We start from the raw sequence: 21,365 nt of genomic DNA, 5'->3' as shown, positions 1-21,365 counted from the left end.
ATGGGGGCGGCAATCCAACTGTTTGTTTGGTACATTAGTATTATCCCAGAATTCTTTCCAATGTTCTTCAGGATTGAATGAGGATGCTTTCAGAACTTTAGCCTGATCCCAAAAAGGTTTGCAAGATTTCAGGCATGTTACTGGAAGGTTTTGGAAGTCCTCATGAATTGGGAAGTTCAGGCTGGCAATAGTTTGCTTGTACTCATGAGCTGTATAAGTGTCTCTGGATCTTAGGGGCAGGGGATATTTATTTTAATGTTCCTGTTAAATTCTCCTCACAGCACTAAGATGCACACCTAGAGATTTGATATGTGAGCTGCCCACCCAAACTGGTCCTCAATATTCAGCAACTGAGTATGCCAGTGTTAGAGTGGCTGTTCAAAGTGTGTGCCCATTGCAGATGAGGCTTGTCCTTTCTTTTACATTTTTGCAGATGTCTTTTCCAGATGAGCTTTAAAAGTCAAGTTTCTGTCCAAAGTTACACCCAAGTATTTTGGACAAGGCTCATTTCTGACCTGTTGACCATAAAAGGTCACATTAAGTGGTTACTTGACGGCTTTGTTGTTTCAGTGAAAGGCGATTACCAAGGCTTTGGAGATGTTGGGGTGGAGCTTCCAATACTGAAAGTATTCCTACTATTACCTTGAGGTCTCTGGAGAGGATGTCACCGACGGCGGTGAGGTCTTTGCCTTGTACTGCAAGAATTATGTCAGCGTAAATGAACTTATGTGAAATTGTGTCATGTAAGTCACTAATATAGATATTAAATAGCGATTAAGCCTGCATGGATCCTTGAGGTAAACTATCATTGAGGGTGCGTGCTTTGCTGATCGGCTCATTCAAAAGCATGTGGTATCTATGGTTGCTCGACATTGTGGCCTGGAGTCACACATTGCTTCGACATTTGATGAGCCTTGATGCCTTCACCAATAGTTCATATCTTTAAACCATGTCATGGACGGCAGATAAATCTACCAACACTGTTCCACATTTTAGATTGCACTGGAAGCCAGCTGCAATGTAACTAATAATGTCAACAACCTGGTTGTAGCACTTTGTCCTGGTCTGAAGCCAGCCTGTTCCTTGGGCAGGATGGCCTCAAGGACGGGGTGAGATGGGCCGGTAAAACACTCTCCATTAACTTATGAGTGGTGGAGATAGGATGACCAGATGTCCCGTTTTTATAGGGACAGTCTCGTTTTTTGGGACTTTTTCTTATATAGGTACCTATTACCCCCCACCCCCTGTCCCATTTTTTCACAGTTGCTATCTGGTTACCCTAGATGGAGAGGAGTGACATGGGGCGATAGTTGGTGGCATCATTTGGTGGTTTCCCACATTTGAAGAGTGACTATTGCCACACACCAGCTTTGTGGGCTTTCCCCTGTTAAATGTTTGGCAGTGAATAGGTCTGGCAGCCATGCTCATCCCTTTGGCCCCAAATTTTCCACTTTTAGTGGCCATAAGGGCCTTGTTTGTTTTCTTCTGTAGTGGTGACATGGCAGGGTTTTCTTAGACATTTAGAAAGAGCACTTTCTGAAACTTCTGTCTAATCAGCTTGTCAGTTTTGGTCTTTCAATTACAGAGAAGGTGTGAGGTGACAGCACTGTGTGTTTCGTTTGCTGGTGTTTTACTGAGTCAGTGTCTCCAACCTTATGGAAGAGTGCCCAGGCTTTGCTCCTGGAATTAGTGAAGTCAAGACCTCCACTGTCTTGTTCCATCTCTTCAGGCGGCAGGGTTCAATGACTCTATTAGTGGTTTTGCTGTGTCCGGATCACCACTCTTCTCATATTCATTGAAGAGTGCCTATGCCTGTGGCTGAAGAGAGCCTTTGTCTTCTGCTGCTCAGAAGGAGTATAGACCTTCTGATAGCCACGAGGAAGGTGTTTTGTAGCAGCTTTAATAAGAAGGTGAACAAAGCATAGTCATAGTTTTCTGGGATTGGTGTAATATGGTGAATCCAGTCTTCAGCTTCTGCGGTGTAGGCAACCTAGTTTGCTTTGCTGGAATTCCAGTGTGGTTTCAGTATTGATTCAATTGATGGAACTCCAGAGCTGAAGTGCAGAATACTGGGGCAGTGCTGGCTGCAAGGAACATTTCCAAGCACTGTTAGTGACGCTTGCAAAGGAACACTGCTATTGTCTTTCTTCAGAAAACAGAGGTCTGGATTGCATTCAGTATTCCCTCTGGCAATGACTCATGGCTTAATCCTGCTCATTTCAGCCCAAGGCAGTTTTCTTTTTTCCTTTTCTTCCTCCTGAGTTCCTTTGCTGAATGGCTGCAGCACTGCACTCTGAATCCAGTTTATTTTGCCTCCACATGAGAGCGCAGTTTTAAGTTCACTGGCCTCCCTTACAGAAAGCTTCAGAATGTGAGCATTTCCACTCAGAAACTTTGGGGAACATCAGATAAATTGGATTTGCAGTTGTTGCTGTTGTTAAGAACCAGGCCATGGGTGATCTTGCCTAATGGTCAGGTCAGAAGGCTGACCTAGTGGTTAGAGCAAAGGTGACCAGGTCTAGTGGCCAGAGCCCAAATCAGGAGCCTAGTTATTAAGTCTAGGGAGTGAGCTGGAGCCAAGGAATCAGGAGCCAATAGGGTGACCAGATGTCCCAATTTTATAGGGACAGTCCCAATTTTGGGGTCTTTTTCTTATATAGGCTCCTATTACCCCCCACCCTCTGTCTGGTTTTTCACATTTGCTGTCTGGTCACCCCAGGAGCCAAGGACCAGAGCCATGGTCAGAAACCAAATTCCAAACCTATGGAGTGAACTGGAGCTGAGAGCCAGGAATCAGGAGCCAAGAGTCAGAGCGGAAACCAGGAACAAGAAGCCAGGGAGAGGGAACCAGGAGCAGGAGGCAGGAGCAAGGGTCAGGAGTGAGTGCCTGGAACAAGGAAGGAGCTGAGAGCAAAAGGAGCCAGACCAGAAACACAGTTGCGGGAGTGGAATGCTATTGAGCAGCCAGGGACCCTGGGCTGCTGCAGGATTGAAGAATGTGCTTACTGGTGTCTTCAGCCAATCAGGAGCTCAGGATCATTACTGACTCAGCTGAGGGCAAAGAGGTGGGTCTGGGTTCAGCTGTGGATCCCTGACCATTGTTGACCTTTCTTTTAGGACAACCTGTGGATATGATGTTTTGGACCTGTATTAATTCTGGCTTCCTCAGAATAGCTGAGCTTTCCCTCTCCCCACCATGCGGTGTTACTAACACCTAAACAGTCTCTTTGAAATTATTCTAATCCATTTCATGGTATGGCAAAAATCCATCCTTGACAATTTTTTAAAGGATATTAAAATCTAAAATCATTTTTAATTGCAAAATATGTCCATTTGGGGAGTATTCAGATTTACATTTCACATTCGGGTCCATATAGAACCCAAGATCCAGCCCCCAGTGTGAACTATACCGTGCAGTAGGATTAGGAGCAATTTCCCCTGCCGGTGGAATACTTAAATGCACCTGACTTAAATCCACAGATTGGGTAGGCTCTCAATTTTTTTAATAAACTCCATAAAGGTGCATATTTCCAAACCTGTATATCTCTACTACAAATTTCCTCAAGTCTTTCTGTAGTAGGATACACACCATATGCACCAAAGTATTTAATCCAACAATAATTTTAATTGATGAAACTTTTACATATACATGCCACATAGATCTGCTACTATGTAGGTCCAATAATATGTTGAAAACCGTACTGATTTTCACAAGGCTAATTGTGAACAAAATCCCAGCAACAAAATCCCTGTTTTTAAATCTTTAGTATGCTTTCCTTTTTAGGGTAAAATAAAATAAATCTTTGAAGAGGTGGCAATTTTCAGTGCTTCTCCTGTATACATAATAGATCATGGCTAGCAGATTTTGGGTTAACAATACTAGAAAGTAGGGGCAAATTAAGTCTCAAACTTTTATTCTGTGTTGTTTGTTTGTTTGTTTATTTGTCCTGACTTTAGTGTGACTGCAGAGACATAGAAGCTAGTGTATCTGAACGGCAATGTGAAGACCTCATATTGGGTACCTTTCATGCTTTATCCTTTGAAGGGAAGCCACAGCACATGCAGTCAATTTATTTGTGTAGGTGAAAATAAAGCCTCACTGGGGTTAAGAAGCAGATTACCCTATGAGTGTTCTTAGCAGTGGAATGTGAGGTTTGCCTCAATGTTCTGCTGTCAGTGCTTTGGTCAACTGTCATGCTGACACAGCTCACGCTCTTCTGATTGGTTGTTTGCAATGACTGATTAAGAATATTGATGCGGTCTCTCGGTTCCTTTCCACTTGGAAGAGAATTCTGTTTTCCCCACCCCCAGGCCACCTCTAGGATGCAAGTAATTGTGAGACTATGAAGATGAAAACAGAGCAGCCTGAGTGACTGAGGAAATACAACAGTCTGTTTTAACGGCAGAGCTATGTAGCAGTTTTCTTCAGACTTCTTAACATAGATTATACAGCACAAACTGCTTATAGGTTTTGGAAGGCTGTGAGAGGACTTACTGGTTGTATACTAGTATTTTATGTATATCATCACACTATCTTGCCTGTGTCTGGGCAGCTGTGGACGGAACTTCATTTGGATGTCTTTCTGTTGAAGATACATAAAAAGGATCCTTAATCTGATTCTCTTTGGATCTTTCTATTTTGATGGTAAGTGCCAGCATGTATTGGCTGAGCATAGCTTCTTTGCTGCAGTGCTCTCTCCCTCTCTCCCTCCCCTTCTATTCTCAGCTAAGCCTAGTGACCTTCATTCAGTATCTAATGCTCATTTTCATCTGCTTCATGTTGCAGTGTTTTTAGCCAACTGAAATAAAACTTTTTCTTTATTTTTCTCCTGAAAGCCCGAGCTTTTAAATATCAGTTGAAATCTGAGTCCTATCTCTTTGTCCTTGAAACAGGAGGCATGGGAACGTGTTCATGGTTGTGAGCGGCAGCAGTGTTACAGGCATTTGGTGTAACTGAATGAAATTACAGATTTGATAAAGGTTACTCCTGCATACAGATCTGCACCACAATACTGGAAGGACAAAAAAGCCTGCACTTGACTAGCCATCTAGAAAACTCTGTAATTCTTCAGCTTTAAGTGTGGTGCACACGTGTGGATTGTGCCAATGATTGCTATCCTCACCATAGTTAAGGAAGGTTCTGTCCGTATTTCCAGTATAAACCCTTCTCTTCAGGCATCTGCAAGTTGGATGGTAAAATTCACTCTGAGCTGACCTCTAAAAACCTACTCTGAGTGGGCTGGGGGGGAACTGATTGAATGACCTACCAGGTCTTTCCTTCTGTAATCTGTGTGATTCTAAATTCTTCACCTTTGAAAGTGCTTTTATAACGCTTCAGAGGAAAAAATGCCTTTAAGTTACAGTAACAGAAACCATTCGCTTGCTTCATCCATGCTTCATGCTATGTTAACAAGTCTGATTTTAAAAACAAAAAATAGGAAGGTTGTTATTTAGTCCGTAACGGAAAGTATGTCCTGGAGGTATTTGTTTCTAAAAAGAGGTTGAGCCATTGAGGATTAAAATGACGACAGCACAATGGCAAACTGGTATCTTTTTTAAAGAATATTTTTACAGCATATTTGGTAGCAGGAAGCCATAGTATGCAAATATTTCTTATGACTAAATGTATTTCATATTGTGACTCCATAATGTGGATTATCTATGTATGTCCATTGTACAGTGTAAGAATAATAAACACTTCGCTAAATCATCGGGGGTCCACTGATGGGGTAGGATACAACACTACAGTTCAAGCTTGTTACGGGCTGATGTAAATCCTTGCACAGCTACCTACAAGCAAGGCAACATGCAGATATGCTGCACCCCTTTTGTTCACTGAGGCAGGATAAGGGCAGAGTTTCTTTTAACTCGGAATTTTCTCTTATCAGGGTAGGCTAGAGAGATGCTGCTGCCTGGAAATCAGTTTTCATTGTTGAATGTATAATAAATTATGGATTCCTTAATAAAGAAATCTTTTGTTAGTGATGTAGCCTGTGATCTAGAGTACGTGTTTTATTTGCTTAACTGTAGATGTTTATCTTTCTCCTCCAAAGTGAGTGAAGACTCTAAATATTGCCATATAACCACCTGAATCTCTTTCCAACACTTTGGGCCCAATCCGGCCTTTATTGATAGGAGGAGGCAGGGCTTGCTGTTTGCGCAGTAATTGCAGGAGGTGCTAGATGCTATGGTGATGGGGCCATATACATACCTGTATGTGTGGGTAGCTGCACTGTGTGGTGGGGCACATACTGCTTCTCCTCTGAAACAGAGCAGCGTGTGCCAACATTTAGCATGTGTTGGAGAGGACACCACACGCTCCAGACTATTGAGGTCTGGGTAGGCTCCCTAACATGCAGACCCAGACATCTTTAGAGGATGATGCACTGGTTGGTGCAATACCGTTTCCTGTCTCCCTCCCTAGTGTGCTGTTGAGTGCTGGAGTTCTGCTGAGTCCTAGGTTTGGGATCCTGCCCTGCTGCTGTATCTGTGGGAGGTAAAGATGTCTGTTATCTTTCTCTGTTAAGACACCTGTGCAGTACAGAGAAAGATTTCATCCTTTCAGAATGTTTTAGCAAAGCGCTTCTAAAGTGCTTGGGTGCTGCATGGTACCAAAAACATTCTGTGCTTTCAAATGCATGGGGATTATTGTGTTTTTGATGTGGGTAATAGAGGCTATTTGGATTATTTTCTTTCTATTTTATTAATTTCTGGTGACTGTAATTAAAATGTAGAAGTAACTTTGTGTTTTTGAAACCAGCAGGAATCTTCCTAATGCACACATGGAACTATCAACTCCAGTGCATTACTTTTGACAGAGTAGATTCAGATCGCTGTTGACATACAGTATTGACTGAATATAACATAATTCTCTGTGTGTGTATGTAAAACTATATCCACACATACTGTTTTGTTCCCTGTAATATTTTTGTAAATTTTATTTAAAATATATACAAAATAATTTGTAAAAATGCTTGCACAAGTCTGGGTAACTGATTCAAGGCAGCTGAATTTGAGAACTTTTAAAGATTAGAGTTAAAAAATAACACATTATACTGTACATACTTTAAAAAAGATTATTACAAAACCACATTTTTTCCCGCTCCCCAAAACAACGTCTCCTCTCAGCAAACAGCTAACCAGGCCTTCTCTCAAAAATGACACATACATTTGAAAAATGAATTTCTTGCAAAAGTTATTTTTGATTATTTCTTAAAAACTAGACACAAAACCATGTCTTACCAGTGCAATGACAAATAGTTGAAAAGCCAAAACTACATCAGGATATGTGTTCCCACTTACCTTTTTCTAAAAAGTTTTCCATGTTGGGGAGAGGGAGAAGAAATTATCAAATTTACTTTGTCAGAACTTAGCTCCTCAATATTCAGAGCTGAATCTTGCAATAGAATGTGCTAGTGTGGACCCTTATGTCTATGATCTGTCCCACTTAAATCAACAAACTGTGCGTCTCTGTCGATAGTCTGTGTTAGCAAATCCCACTGCAGGATCGGGGTGTAAAACATAATGATGGAAAAAATATGGGGGCTAAGGATGAGGGGGAAATTGCTAAAATAACATTGCATAAGTATAAGTATAAATGCTTTTTAATTCTCATAAAGCTCTGAAGAAATGCTCTGATATGGGGCTGCGCACACAGTACTTCCCTGTCTCACAGCATGGTGTCATGTTAATTCCTTTGCAGAGTGTCTGAAGTCTGCATAGAAAACAGCTGCAGGGGAAAAAAGAAAAAAAGGAAAAAGCCCTGTTCCTTAGTGAGCTAAAAACATCCATTGGTCTGATGAAGTCTCTGCATTATTTTTTCTGTATATATTTAATGTGCATTCTTCATCTTGATTTGGCCATGGGAGCAGGTTCTTTAAAGGTTTATACTCACCTAAGACTATACAGATACTCAATCCTACACATTTATAGCAAATATTTAACATACAGAAGAACTACATTTACAAATAGCTCACTTGATTTCCATGTAACTTTTTCCGTTTTCTTGCTATGTATTTCATCACATCCTTTTCAGCTGCAAATATATTGTCTTTTCTTTTTCTGTTATACACAGTGCTGTCTTTTCTCTCCTGTGAAACATAAACTCCAAATGTTTCAGTATTATAAATGACGTAAAAATTACCCTATCTTATGATCCTGTCCTGTAGCGGACATTCAGACACTTTAAACTACTCTCCCATAATTTATTAGGCAAACCTGATCACAGACCAAATTCAGGTCTCAGTTACACCCCTGTAAATCTGGAGTGACTCTGTTCAAGCCAACGGAGTTACTCCAGATTTATATTGGTGAAACAGAGTAAAATTTGGCCCCATGCCTATTCGGCTAGGGCAAATTATTAAAGTAATCTCTTAATCCAGCGTTTCCCAAACTTTTTTGGCCACGGAACACCTGGTATATATTTATGGAACATTTCTAATATTATTTTCTAGTCATTTGGTTTTCAAATAAAAAATGGCATTATTTATGCTCAAATATATTTTATTTTATAAAACAAGCAAAAATATAAATTTAAAGTAACTTGAACTAACCATTTCTAACTGGAAAGCGCGTATAAAGCAGTTCAAAAATCAGGTGCAAGACCCTTTTTTAAAATTACGATTCTTTCCCGGAACACCGATTCACGCCATGCGGAACACCAGCGTTCCGCGGAATGCAGTTTGGGAAACGCTGTCTTAATCTATAGGTATATTTGTTGTGGGTTTTGTGAATATGAAACTCTATGGGAAATTTAAATGGAGTCATTTTCACTTTTAAATTACTGCAGAAATATTTATTCTGTGAGTGGCACATCTCTCTCTTCAAAGTTGAGTCAAGCCAATTTTATTTCAGTGGTAATCCTAGGTCAAGAACTTTACATAGTTATCTCATTTACAAGAATGCACAAATCAAGCTGTTTTAAATTAGAAGTCTAAAACTGGGACTTACCAGATAGTTCTTATAACATGAAATGGAAAGGATTCCAATATCACAACACATGCTGTCTTCAAGGGTCCTCTCTATAAGACCTACAAGACATGTGCACAGAGGCACATAAATGAATTTTGTCCCAAGAAAACACAGGTAGTGAAAGCTTTTTCATTATGCCTCTCTTCCATGTAAAAGGGAAAATGTAGCTATATCTTAAAAGATGCAATGTAGGGAGGTGTTTGGGGGTCGCTCGGCAACTCCCCAAAGCAGGGGCAAATCTGGCTTCTGCTGGAGAAGGTGGATAGCTAGTGAGAGCAGGCTGGAAGCTTAGGGCAGGAACAGGGGCAGGCTGAAAGCCGGGGTAGGCCATAACACCATGAGGAAGAGTTTCCAGCCATGTGATGACATTGCACAGACTGGCTTGCCGCTCTTCCTGTGGGATTTAATAGCTGTCCCTGGGGGTCATCTGACCCAGTCCTTGCTCACACCTGCTGATGCACACCTGAAGGATGAGTCATCGCAGGTTCTGCCGAGGGATGAGTCATTGCAGGCTATAGTTGAGGGCTTACCTCATATTACCCCCTCTTCAAGAGCATCTCTCAGGTGTCTTTGGACCAGGCTTGTCAGGACTAGGTTGATGAAATTCATGGACAGCTTGGATGTCAGTAGCCAGTTCCCACCAGCATTCCTCTAGGCCATATCCCTCCCTCCCTCCCAGTCAACCAGGTATAGGACCTTTTTCTGAAAGATCTTGGAATCAAGAATTTGCCTTATGTAACACTCCTCTTGTCTCTGCACCATGACAAGAGGGGTGATGAGGCTGTTTTCATCTGGGGAGGCAATTGGGTATGTGTTTCATTAAAAGGAAGACATGAAACACAGAGTTCACTTGCATCCTGGGGGGCAACTGGAGACAGAAGGTGACCAGGTTATTTTGTTGAATGACCAAAAAGGGACCAAGGTACCAGCAGTCAAGTTTAGTCAAGTTTTCAGGAGGGATAGGCAGTGTCCATATGTTGTGTGGACAGCCATATCTTGTCCCCAACAGTAGCTGGAGGGGCAACTCAATGATGGCAGTTGGTGAAGCGCTTATAGTCCTCCTTGGCAGCATCCAACTGGGGTTTCAGTTCCTCCTGGACATGGTGGAGGTGTTTAGCAGAGGCTGCAATGATGTGGGAAGTCAGTGGTAGGGATGGTTGGAATCAGAGGTGAAAGCCATCGTTGGAAAAGAAAGGGCTTTGGTAGGTGAATTTGTGATCAGAGTTGTTACAAGCAAATTCTGCAAAAGGTAAAAGTTGGACCTGTCATCCTGGTGGCAATTAATAAAACAACAGAGATACTGCTCCAAAATTAGATTCACCCATTCCGATTGGCCATCCGTTTGGAGGGTGATATGCTGCGGAGAGGTGCAGGTTGATGTTCAAGAGGCGGAATAACTCTTGCCAGAAGTGGCAGACAAATTGTGATCCGTGGTCAGACATGATGTTGGAGGGTAATCTGTGGGGCTTAAAGACAGGATCAAGGAACAAACAGGCTGTCATATGCACTGTGGGGATCTTCCAATAGCGCATGAAATTGGCAGGAGATCAATGACTACTAGTATGGCTGTGTCGTCCTGAAAGTTGGGGAGATCTACAATGAAGTCCATAAATATGGACTCATAGGGTAGGGAATGAGTAGGTAGTGGGACCGTGGTGCCCAGAGATTTATTACAGTGGACCTTTGTCCAGCAGCATACCTTGCAAAAGTCAACGTTGGCCCTAATGGAGACATGCAATCTTGGCCAATGGAAATGCCGCAAAATCAATGTTATCATCTTCCACTGCCTGAAGTGGCTGGCTGGAGTGAGTCATGGCATAGTTAGAGAATTGCAAGGTGAGATGGATCTTCTGGGACATAAACACAGTCTCAGAATAATATTACCCCAATGGTTTTGGTGACACTCCCAACAGTTGTGCAAGAGCATGAGTCCCAATTTCATGGCAGACTGTTAGAAAACCAGGTCACAAACCCCAAATTAGTCATGAGTTCTAAACTTAGATTTCACCAACAAACTGCCCCAAGTGCAAACTCTTCAGGCACTTTAACAGCCTCAAATGGAGTCACAGACAGTCTCCTTGGATACTCCAGTCTGTCTTGCCACCCAGACAAGGTGGCCCTTACGATCAAGAATCACAGCAATATTCAGGTTACTCCTAGTCCCAAAGGTCGAGTCACTTACCCTATGTCAATTGCATCTTAGATCTCACACCAAAGATAACACTTGTAGCCAATCCTATAATAAACTATATGAATATTTACTAAATAGGAAAAGGAAATTAGAGAGTTATTTACAAGGTTAAAGCTAGCAAATACAGAAACACAAATGTGTTAGTCTTAGGTTTTAAAGGGTAATAGAGGCTTCTATAATCAGCAAGCTCTATTTGTCTTTTAGGACCTTAGAGACTAACAAATTTATTAGAGCATAAGCTTTCATGGGCTACAGCTCACTTCATCAGATGCATAGAATGGAACATATAGTAAGATGTACATACATACAGATAAGTTGGAAGTAAGCTTATGCTCTAATACATTTGTTAGTCTCTAAGGTGCCACAAGTACTCCTGTTCTTTTTGCGGATACAGACTAACACGGATGCTACTCTGAAACTTGTCTTTTAGGGTTAACCCTGGCTAAGCAGCTGGGGATCTCTTGGTTTTGTTCAGGAAACTCCTTGCCCGTCCCCTACAGTCCCAGCAACAGAGCTGCTTAGTTCTTTTTGTTTTGGGGTTTTATCCCCTTCCCACCATGTGCTCTCAACTGCAAACTCAGCTGGTGGGAGGAGTCTACTTGCATGACTCATCTTCACAAGGAAAAGAGCAGAACAATAAGAGTCTTTAGTTCTTTTGCTGATGATTTCTCAATCCAGATGTAGAGAGTTTCGAGGTGTAAAAAACAACCATAGCCTTTGTTTTGGGAGGACCATACAATTTCTGTAGAAGAGCAGCTCCTCCTACTAATTAATGTCCCTCTCCTGTATGGTGATTTGGTGATTCATACAGTCAGACGCTCACACTACACCTGCCCAAATATTACATTACAATATGGAATACAGATATTACAAGTAAGATTAATGCATGCAGCTCACTAGCTTTTGATAGAGTCCAAACATTTTCTTATAAGTCTAATGTCTATCCCAGAGGCGCGCAAGCTACAGCCCACAGGCCGTGTCTGGCTCATCAGACCTTTTAATCCTGCCCTCAAGCTCCCGCCCGGGAGCAGGGTCAGGGGCTTGCTCCTCTCCGTGTGACTCCTGGAAGCAGCGGCATGTCCCCCCTTTGGCTCCTGCACATGGGGGCAGCCAGGGGGCTCTGCGCACTGCCCCCCTACCAAGTGCTGCTCCCGCAGCTCCCATTGGCTGGGAACTGTGGCTAATGGGAGCTGCAGGGGTGGCAACTGTGGACGGGGCAGTGTGCAGAGCTGCCTGGCCATGCCTCCACCTAGGAGCTGGAGAGGGGGACATGTCGCTGCTTCTGGGAGCTGCTTGAGGTAAGTGCCACCTGGAGCCTGCACCCCTAACCTCGTCCCGGGCCCAAACCTCCTGCACCAGCCCTAATCCCCCATCCACCCTCACAACCCCTTGGTCCCAACCCAGAGCACCCTCATGGAACCCCAAACCCCTCATCCCCAGCCCCCCCACACCCTAATCCCTTGCCATAGCCCAGAGCCCCCTCCCATACCCTGAATGCCTCATTTTTGGCCCCACCCCAGAGCCCGCACCCCCAGCCAGAGCCCTCACCCCCAATTTCATGAGCATTCATGGCCCGCCATACAATTTCCATACCCAGATGTGGCCCTGAGGCCAAAAAGTTTGCCCACCCCTGACCTATCCCATAATATTAACCCACAAGTGAGCCAGACAGATTTCAGCTTTGAATCTGTCAGTGTTTAGTTGAGACGGGGGGAACTTGGCATGAATTGGCACTTGATCTGCCAGTGTTATAGTCTTTACCCGCTGCGAGGGACTCCCTTTTGTGCGACAACACGTCTGGCTTGCCTTTGCAGCCCCCTGCTATTGTGATAGCACAGCCTCTGGATTGCATAAGCGACCCTGTCTGTCTCCATGATGAAAAACTTGGATGGGTGCATTAACACGGGTGTTGAAGTGAAGGCCACCTTCAGTTAGGCCTCCAGTGTCCAGAAAAAGGCAGAGGGCAAACAAGATGCAGTTTACTTCAGCTGTGACTGAGGCCGGCCCCAGAACTGGACTTGCAAGTGGGGCTGATGGGGGGGGGGGTCTGCTAGTGTTGGGGCACATGCTAGGATTTCCAACTTTCTAATTTCTGAAAACTGGACACTACAGCAGGAGTGGAACTGGAACCTCCTGCTCCGCCTCTTCCCACAATGCCCTGCCCATGCTCCGCCTCTTCCCTTGAGGCCCTGCCCCCTGCGCCTCTCCTACCCTCCCCTGTAGCTCATTGCTCTCCCCCATCTCCCTTCCTCTTCGCTTGAGCCTCTCCATCTCCCTCCCCCTCACCTCCCCAAGCTGGGCTTCCTCTGCTCCAGGGCTGGGACAGGAGCTGCAGCCCCTGACACAGAGCCTGCTGCCTGCCCACGAGATGCAGTAGGAGGCAGTCCCGGCTGAGCAAGGGCTGGTGCTGGTTGATGACCTGGCACCTTTCCTTCCTGTGGTAACTGGATTTTGGTGTCTGTTCAGTACATCTGACTGGACACTGGATAGGTCCCTTTTTGACTGGACTGTCTGGTCAAAAAATGGATACCTGGCAACCCTAGCACATGTGAGTAGTAGAGGGGGTCTGTCTGGGGACTCTGATCCCCTTGTTATGTTCAGCCATGATCCCTCTATCAAGGCTGAACAAGGTCATTTACTGGTATCGTGGCCGGCCTGAATGTGTGGCGGCACCCTGAAGCAAAGTGGCCGCACCCTCCACAGTACAGACAGAGGCCAGTCCAGCACTGGGACTCTCTCTCAGTCTGTGAGGCATCTTTGAATGGTGTGGATTTTCATGGGCTCTGGTCTGGTACTGGGCAGAATGCATTTTCAGGGGGTTGTGGTACTAGGCTGGGGTCCAGTGTAAGTCCTCCTCTTCTCCAGGCATTGCTCAAGCAGCCTGTTGTCTACTGAGATACCGAGCTTGAGGTAGGACGACAACTCAGCAGGGGGGTTGACCTGAGCCAGCTTGTCCTCTGTGGTGGTGCTCAGCCCTGGAGGAAAGTAATAAAACTCTACTGCCTTATTCCAGGCGGTATTGGCAGACAGATGCTGGAGGTGGGCTGCAGAGGCTGAGACAGACTGTGAACTCTGCGTGAGGAAATGCAGGGCGACTTTGGTGGTCTGGGCCTCCTGGGCCATCAAATATGAGCAAGAAGAATTAGATGAATTCTTTGAAATGGTCCAGAAATGAGTCCTCCTGTTTCAGAAGGGGATATCCAGTCCAGGGCTTCTCCTGTTAGTAAACTGATAATCAGCCCCACCTTTGCCTGGTCATTTGAGTACAGGAACAAAGAGGCACATAAAAAGAACCCAATATTCTTTTTCTTTTTTTAAAAAAAAACATGTCATGACTGGAGGATGTATAACTCGTGATTTTAAAATTCTTATGGTTGTCAAACTATTTTGGGGTTGTAGATGTGCCTTCATTATGTTGTGAAGGCCAAAACTATAACTGGATTCAAAAAAGAATTAGGTAAGTGCCTCCGGATAGGTCCATCAATGGCTGTTAACATAGATGCTTAGGGATGCAACCCTATCCTCTGGGTGTCCCTAAATCTCTGACTGCCAGATGCTAGGAGTGGACGACAGGGGATGGATCACTCGATGTTTGCCTGTTCTGTTCATTCCCTCTGAAGCACCTGGCACTAGTCACTGTTGGAAGCAGATGCTTTGGAAAATCCCATTAGGCACATATCTGCATCTTTAGGCACCTAAATACCTTTAAAAAAATGACTCTCATAGATAGACTCATAGATATTAAGGTCAGAAGGGACCATTATGATCATCTAGTCTGACCTCCTGCACAATGCAAGCCACAGAATCTTACCCACCCACTCCTGCAATAAACCTCTCACCTATGTCTGAGCTATTGAAGTCCTCAAATCATGGTTTAAAGACTGCAAGGTGCAGAGAATCCTCCAGCAAGTGACCCGTGCCCCATGCTACAGAGGAAGGCGAAAACCCCCCAGGGCCTCTTCCAATCTGCCCTGGAGGAAAATTCCTTCCCAACCCCAAATATGGCAATCAGTTGAACCCTGAGCATGTGGGCAAGATTCACCAGCCAGATACCCAGGAAAGAATTCTCTGTAGTAACTCAGATCCCACCCCATCTAACATCCCATCACAGGCCATTGGGCCTATTTACCATGAATAGTTAAAGATCAATTAATTGCCAAAATCATGTTATCCCATCATACCATCTCCTCCATAAACTTATCGAGTTTAATCTTGAAGCCAGATAGGTCTTTTGCCCCCACTGCTTCCCTTGGAAGGCTATTCCAGAACTTCACTCCTCTGGTGGTTAGAAACCTTCTTCTAATTTCAAGTCTAAACTTCCCGATGGCCAGTTTATATCCATTTGTTCTTGTGTCCACATTGGTACTGAGCTTAAATAATTCCTCTCCCTCTCTGGTATTTATCCCTCTGATATATTTATAGAGAGCAATCATATCTCCCCTCAACCTTCTTTTGGTTAGGCTAAACAAGACAAGCTCCTTGAGTCTCATTTCATAAGACCGGTTTTCCATTCCTCGGATCATCCTAGTAGCCCTTCTCTGTACCTGTTCCAGTTTGAATTCATCCTTCCTAAACATGGGAGATCAGAACTGCACACACTATTCCAGATGATGGCTCACCAGTGCCTTGTATAATGGTACTAACACCTCCTTATCTCTACTGGAAATACCTCGCCTGATGCATCCCAAGACTGCATTAGCTTTTTTTCATGGTCATATCACATTGGCGGCTCATAGTCATCCTGTGGTGAACCAATACTCCAAGGTCCTTCTCCTCTTCTGTTACTTCTAATTGCTTATAACTAAAATTTTTGTTATTAATCCCTAAATGCATGACCTTACACTTCTCACTATTAAATTTCATCCTATTACTATTACTCCAGTTTACAAGGTCATCCAGATCCTCCTGTATGATATCCCAGTCCTTCTCTAAATTGGCAATACCTCCCAGTTTTGTGTCATCCGCAAACTTTACCGTTAGCACACTCCCACTTTTTGTGCCGAAGTCAGTGAGTGACTTGCCCAAGGTCACACAGGAAGTCCGTGGCTGAGTTGAACCCAGGACTGTTAAGTCCCATTCTAGTACCATATTACCTCAACCATTCTTCCCATCTTGATTGGTCATTCAGGGGAAACACTGACATTTCCTATATATAAAGTACAGTCAAGTACACAAAGTAAGCTGGAAAAATACCCTCTAATCTCTTAGTCTGTCATTTTAAATATGACTTGTAACAAGTAAAAAAATTAAGGCAGAAGTATGATTTTTAAATTGGTGTCCTTTTAGGTTTACCATTTTCTTTACAAAATGCAAAGAAATATTTAGGATCTGTTTGCTAAGTAACTTTTGATACCATTGCCTGTTTATTTAAAACTTCCTGTTTGTTTGTCTTTCCGCTGCATGCTATGAAAGGCTATTGAGATTTTCAGACAATCTAAAATTCCTGTTTTCACACTGTTACAGTGCATGCCGAGCTAAGTGAGTCAGAATTCAAATAGGGTGTCCTGTGTAATTACTGCAAAGCAAGTCACCTTATTAGTTTAGAGACTTCAGGGTCAAAATGTATTTTAGGGACTACGCTTAGCATTTAAGTCTTCTGAGCTGCATTTATAGAAATGCCTGCGATTAGAGAATTTTATCCATCATGAGTATTACATTGAATTCTTATATATCTTCTACACAAAATCATTATATTAAAAGAATGTTAAGGGTGCAAACACAAGCATTCATGAGTTAAGAAATGCCAGTATTAAGGCTGCCTGTGCAATCTTAATTTGGCCCCCTTATGCATGTGCACTATGATACAGTCTTTAATTACACAATCACACACTACGTTTTCCATACGATGCCTACCTTATTCAGTGCACATTATGGACGGTGCTCCTTGAATGGGTGGCTGCTCAATATTTCTTTTTGTCTTCATCATTCAGTGTGTGACCCCATGCATCATTTACTGCTTACCCTTCAGCCCTTGCTCTGAATAAAGAATTATACGTTTTTTCATGGACTCTTTTATGGAACTCATCACCATAGTACCTGAGTGCGTGTGACATGTTAATGAATTTATCTTCACAACTACCCTTCAAGGTAAAATGGCATAATTATTCCCTTTATCATTTTAGTATTTTATTCTATCTGGGGATCTGAGGACCCGAGAGACGGAGGTTCAAAGGGTCCATTAGTGTTGGGTGCTGAATTTCAGATGCCTAGCACCTAATTTTTTTGAAAATATTTAGCATTTTCTAGCATTTATATAATTAGAGCAGAGCTTGTGTTGACTTTAGGAGCAGGTGAGAGTGTCCAGCCCTGCAGCTAATCTGGCCTGTAATGTCTCAAGTTGGGCACTCAGAAAATGAGGAACACACACTTTGTGGCCACACCTGAAAAGCTTGCTTTGTGTGACTTGCCCAGCATTGTGTGGCAGAGTCAGGGATAGATTCCAATTCTCCAGGGTGGCATTCAAATGCCTCAACCCCGGGACTCTCCTTTCTCTTCCTGCAATCTCCTACCTCATTCACAGCACACCTTCCAACTTCTGCAACCTATGGGGCAGGGGCCCTACAAACAGCAGCCTCCTTCACTGCATGACCTTGATTTATTCCCTGAGCAGCATCCATCTTGTGCACTCAATAAGGCAGAGGTCTTGTGGAAAACTAGTAAGGACATAGTGGAAAAATTGCTGTGTGGGCAAAGGCAGAGAGGCATTTCATAGCTGTGGATATGGTTATTACTGAAAGTACAGGGAGCCCCTCAAGTAGCTGTTATATGAGAATGTATGGTTTAAGTATTTTGAAATGTAATTGTGTTTAAAAATGTCTTCTGTCTTGAAGAAATGATGAGAAGTTGAGGCAGCCATGTTGTGTGGAGGAGCTCTAAGAACAGCAGCGCTCAAGAGTGCTGGATAGTTACATTGGTAGTTATTAGTTAGTAAGAGTCTGATCTTGTTTCACTAAAGAAAAGAAGAGTTTTCAATTGGAGTCGGACTGGGCCTTACATGTATAGCATCCTTGCCCTCTAGCTGAGACCATTTCATTTCAATGTCAAGGCACTCTTAGCTCATCTGAGAAAACGGCTATGCTACAACTTGCGGTACATATGGAAAAGGTCAAATTCTGTGCAAGCCTAGAAACGTGAGTTTTCCTGATAGCAGGAAATGTGACATGCTGATGGAATTCTACCCCAACAGGTGCCATATGCTCCACACATTTTACAATTTTAATCTGTCTGGTTTTAGTGTTTCAGTTTTGCTGAATATGTTCAGACACCAAGTGAGAGGAGATAATTCAGAGGCAGGTTCTTCAATTAATGAGGGAATGAAAGAGACACTGCAGCTCGTCTGATCTTGTATAAAGAATATCACTAGAAATTGGAGAAATTGAAAATCCTTAATGAAAGAGTGGAACAGAATCTAGTGCTGCAGTTGGTCAGGAAATCAGTTATGAGTAAAAATGCATGCTGTCTGTTTTCATCCTGCCCCTACTGCAGGGTATTTCCCAGTTCAGGCAGATGCAGCAGTAAGATATAGCCAGCAAAATCTCTGCAATTAGAATTTGCAACAGTCTAGACTGTTATCTCCCCAGTTGACTTTAGAATAAGTGTTCAAAGAAGTTTAAATCCAAGGTATCTAGCTCTGATGTGGCATGAAGTGGTTATCAAATCTTCAGCAGATCAATTATAGCTTTTTTGTGAAATACAATTTAGTATTGAAAAGTGTTGATAATGTAAAAGTCTTGCAAAGTTCACAATAATAAGGAATAAGTAGGTGAGGCCAGGAGACAAGTTAGGCAGCCGATGTGATGTGATTACTGCTTATTTCACTAATCGTAACTGTCTCGCCTTGTGCTCCCGTCTTCTGTTTGTTCTATCCACCTGTGTCTTGTACTAAGCCGGTAAGCTCTTTGGGACAGGGACTGTCCTTTTGTTATACGTGTGTACAGTGCCAGGCGCAATGGGACCCTGACCCTTGGTTGAGATCTTTAGGTGCTACTGAAGTATAAATGAATAATGACAATAAGATGAAGTGTGAAGGAGTGGTAAGAGCACATTGGAGTCTGCTCAACAGTTCACTGGTTGTAGACAACACAGATGAAGTGAGGTTTGAGTTGGGTTTTAGGACAGGACTGGGGAATCAGGGGGCTAGAGGGAAGCACAGCAAGCAGGCAGATTGTTCCATATTTTTTCATCCTCATTTTGAAGGATAATTTATAGCTGCTGACAATATATGAAGGCCAGATTCTGATACCCTTTCACTGAATATTGCCTTACTCCATAAATACAGGAACTCCTCACTTAACGTTGTAGTTATGTTCCTGAAAAATTCAACTTTAAGTGAAACTATGTTAAGTGAATCCGATTTCCCCATAAGAATTCATGTAAATGTGGGGGTTAGGTTCCAGGGAAATTTTTTTCACCAGACAAAAGACTATATTACACACACACACACACACACACACACACACACACACAGTATAAGTTTTAAACAAACAATTTAATACTGGTACACAGCAATGATGATTGTGAAGCTTGGTTGAGGTGGTGAAGTCAGAGGGTGGGATATTTCCCAGGGAATGCCTTACTGCTAAATGATGAACTAGCCCTCAAGGGTTAACTTGTTATTAATGTAGCCTCATGCTCTACAAGGCAGAAGGAATGAAGGGAGGGGAGACAGCGTAGCAGACAGAGACACACACCGTGTGTGTGTGTGTGTGTAAGTGTGTGTGTGACTGAGAGATGTGCATTTCCCCTTTAAGTATGCTGATCCCTGTCTTAAGTACAGTGCCTTGTTAATTAGATCAGCAAGCTGAGACCCACCTCAGCTGCTGCCTCCGGGACTGTCGTGTGTGTCCCCCACCTGCTCTATGGAAGATGGGGTAAGTGGGGTGCAGGAGCAGGGTGGAGGGAGACACCCTGACATTAGCCTCCCTCTTCTCTCTCTTCCCCCCTGTTCCCCGCCCTACCCCGCACAGCAAGCAGGAGGCTCAGGGAGCAGCTCCAAGGCAGAGGGCAGGAGCAGCACATGGCAGTGGGGGGAGGGACAGCTGAACTGCAGGCAATTGATAGCCTGCTGGGCAGCTGCTGCACAGGGAACTTAGGGGAGCAGGGAGCTGTGAGGGGGGCTGCTGGTCCACTCTAGTTCCAAGCCCCCACCAGCTAGCTCCACTGGACTGCTCTTCCTACAAACAGTGGACAAAGCAGGTGGCCGCCAGATGACGGGAGCATTGCACAACTTTAAACGAGCGTGTTCCCTAACTGATCAGCAATGTAACAACGAAACAACGTAAACCGGGACGACTTTAAGTGAGGAGTTCCTGTAGTCCCACTGAAACCAATGGGGCCACTCATGGAATAAAGAGCAACTAAACTGGAGTAAATGTATCACAGTCCGGCCCTTAGCTCAGTGCTGTACAGCACATAAAAAGGATAGTCCACATGCTGAAGGGTTTACGGTCTGAAAGATACAGAAAGCTGGGAGATCTTGAGCTGGGGATTTTTAAAATTATGCAATTGCTTTCTTTAGGCATTTTGGAGGAAGTAAGTTTTTAGAGACATTTGAATGAAGAAAGAGTTGTGACTTGATGAATTGAGATGCATAAAATCAGCATTTTCTCTCAAGTTTGGGAGCATACTTTTTCTTAACCTGAATCCAGAATAATACAATAAGTCTAAACCCCTCACAGTTAAAGGACTATATTCTCTTCCACAGATCACACTCCTATATTGCACTTAAAAAATAAAATATAAGAGGTTAATAACACTATGCTTAAATGTTATTGAGTTGTGAGATAATAAAGAATTGTTTGTTGTACTAATGAATTTATATTTCTTTAAGAGTGAGTGTAAGGACCCTGGAGAAATAAAAAGATTATTTTGTCAATGAAAGCTGGTCATAGGTATCCATCCACAGGCATAAAGTTCCCCTAGAAATCAGGTATTGGACTTTAAATACATGTTCAGGAGTCATGCAGTTTGTGTGATACATTTATCAAGGGATTAGCATAGGTCAATATAAATCCTATCGAAGAGCTGCTCAAAATTGATGTGAGAAGTCTATTTTAGTAATCTCTAAACTAATGAGCTACAATAGATCTGTGCTATCTGGATTACTACAAGGAAATTACTGAAGAATCCTTACTTAAATTATAGTCTTAGGGAAATTACAAATAAACAAACAAAATACCAACACCAGGGCCAGATCAATAAGTGT

At 43.2% G+C, this 21,365-nt stretch overlaps 1 protein-coding gene across 1 annotated transcript in view; it reads left to right on the top strand.

Annotated features, from left to right (window-relative positions):
* The first annotated feature begins 4,310 nt into the window (after window positions 1–4,310).
* ANO4 (anoctamin 4) overlaps window positions 4,311–21,365 on the top strand; it is a 282,834-nt gene continuing 265,779 nt past the window's right edge. The window contains exon 1 of the mRNA XM_074941819.1: window positions 4,311–4,645. The gene's annotated coding sequence lies outside the window, so the exon portion shown is untranslated. The remainder of the gene's footprint in view (window positions 4,646–21,365) is intronic.

This window comes from Natator depressus, chromosome 1, assembly GCF_965152275.1.
Source record: "Natator depressus isolate rNatDep1 chromosome 1, rNatDep2.hap1, whole genome shotgun sequence".
NCBI lineage: Eukaryota > Metazoa > Chordata > Testudines > Cheloniidae > Natator > Natator depressus.
Note: the sequence above shows the minus strand (reverse complement) of the source record. Positions and strands in the feature narration are given on the sequence as shown.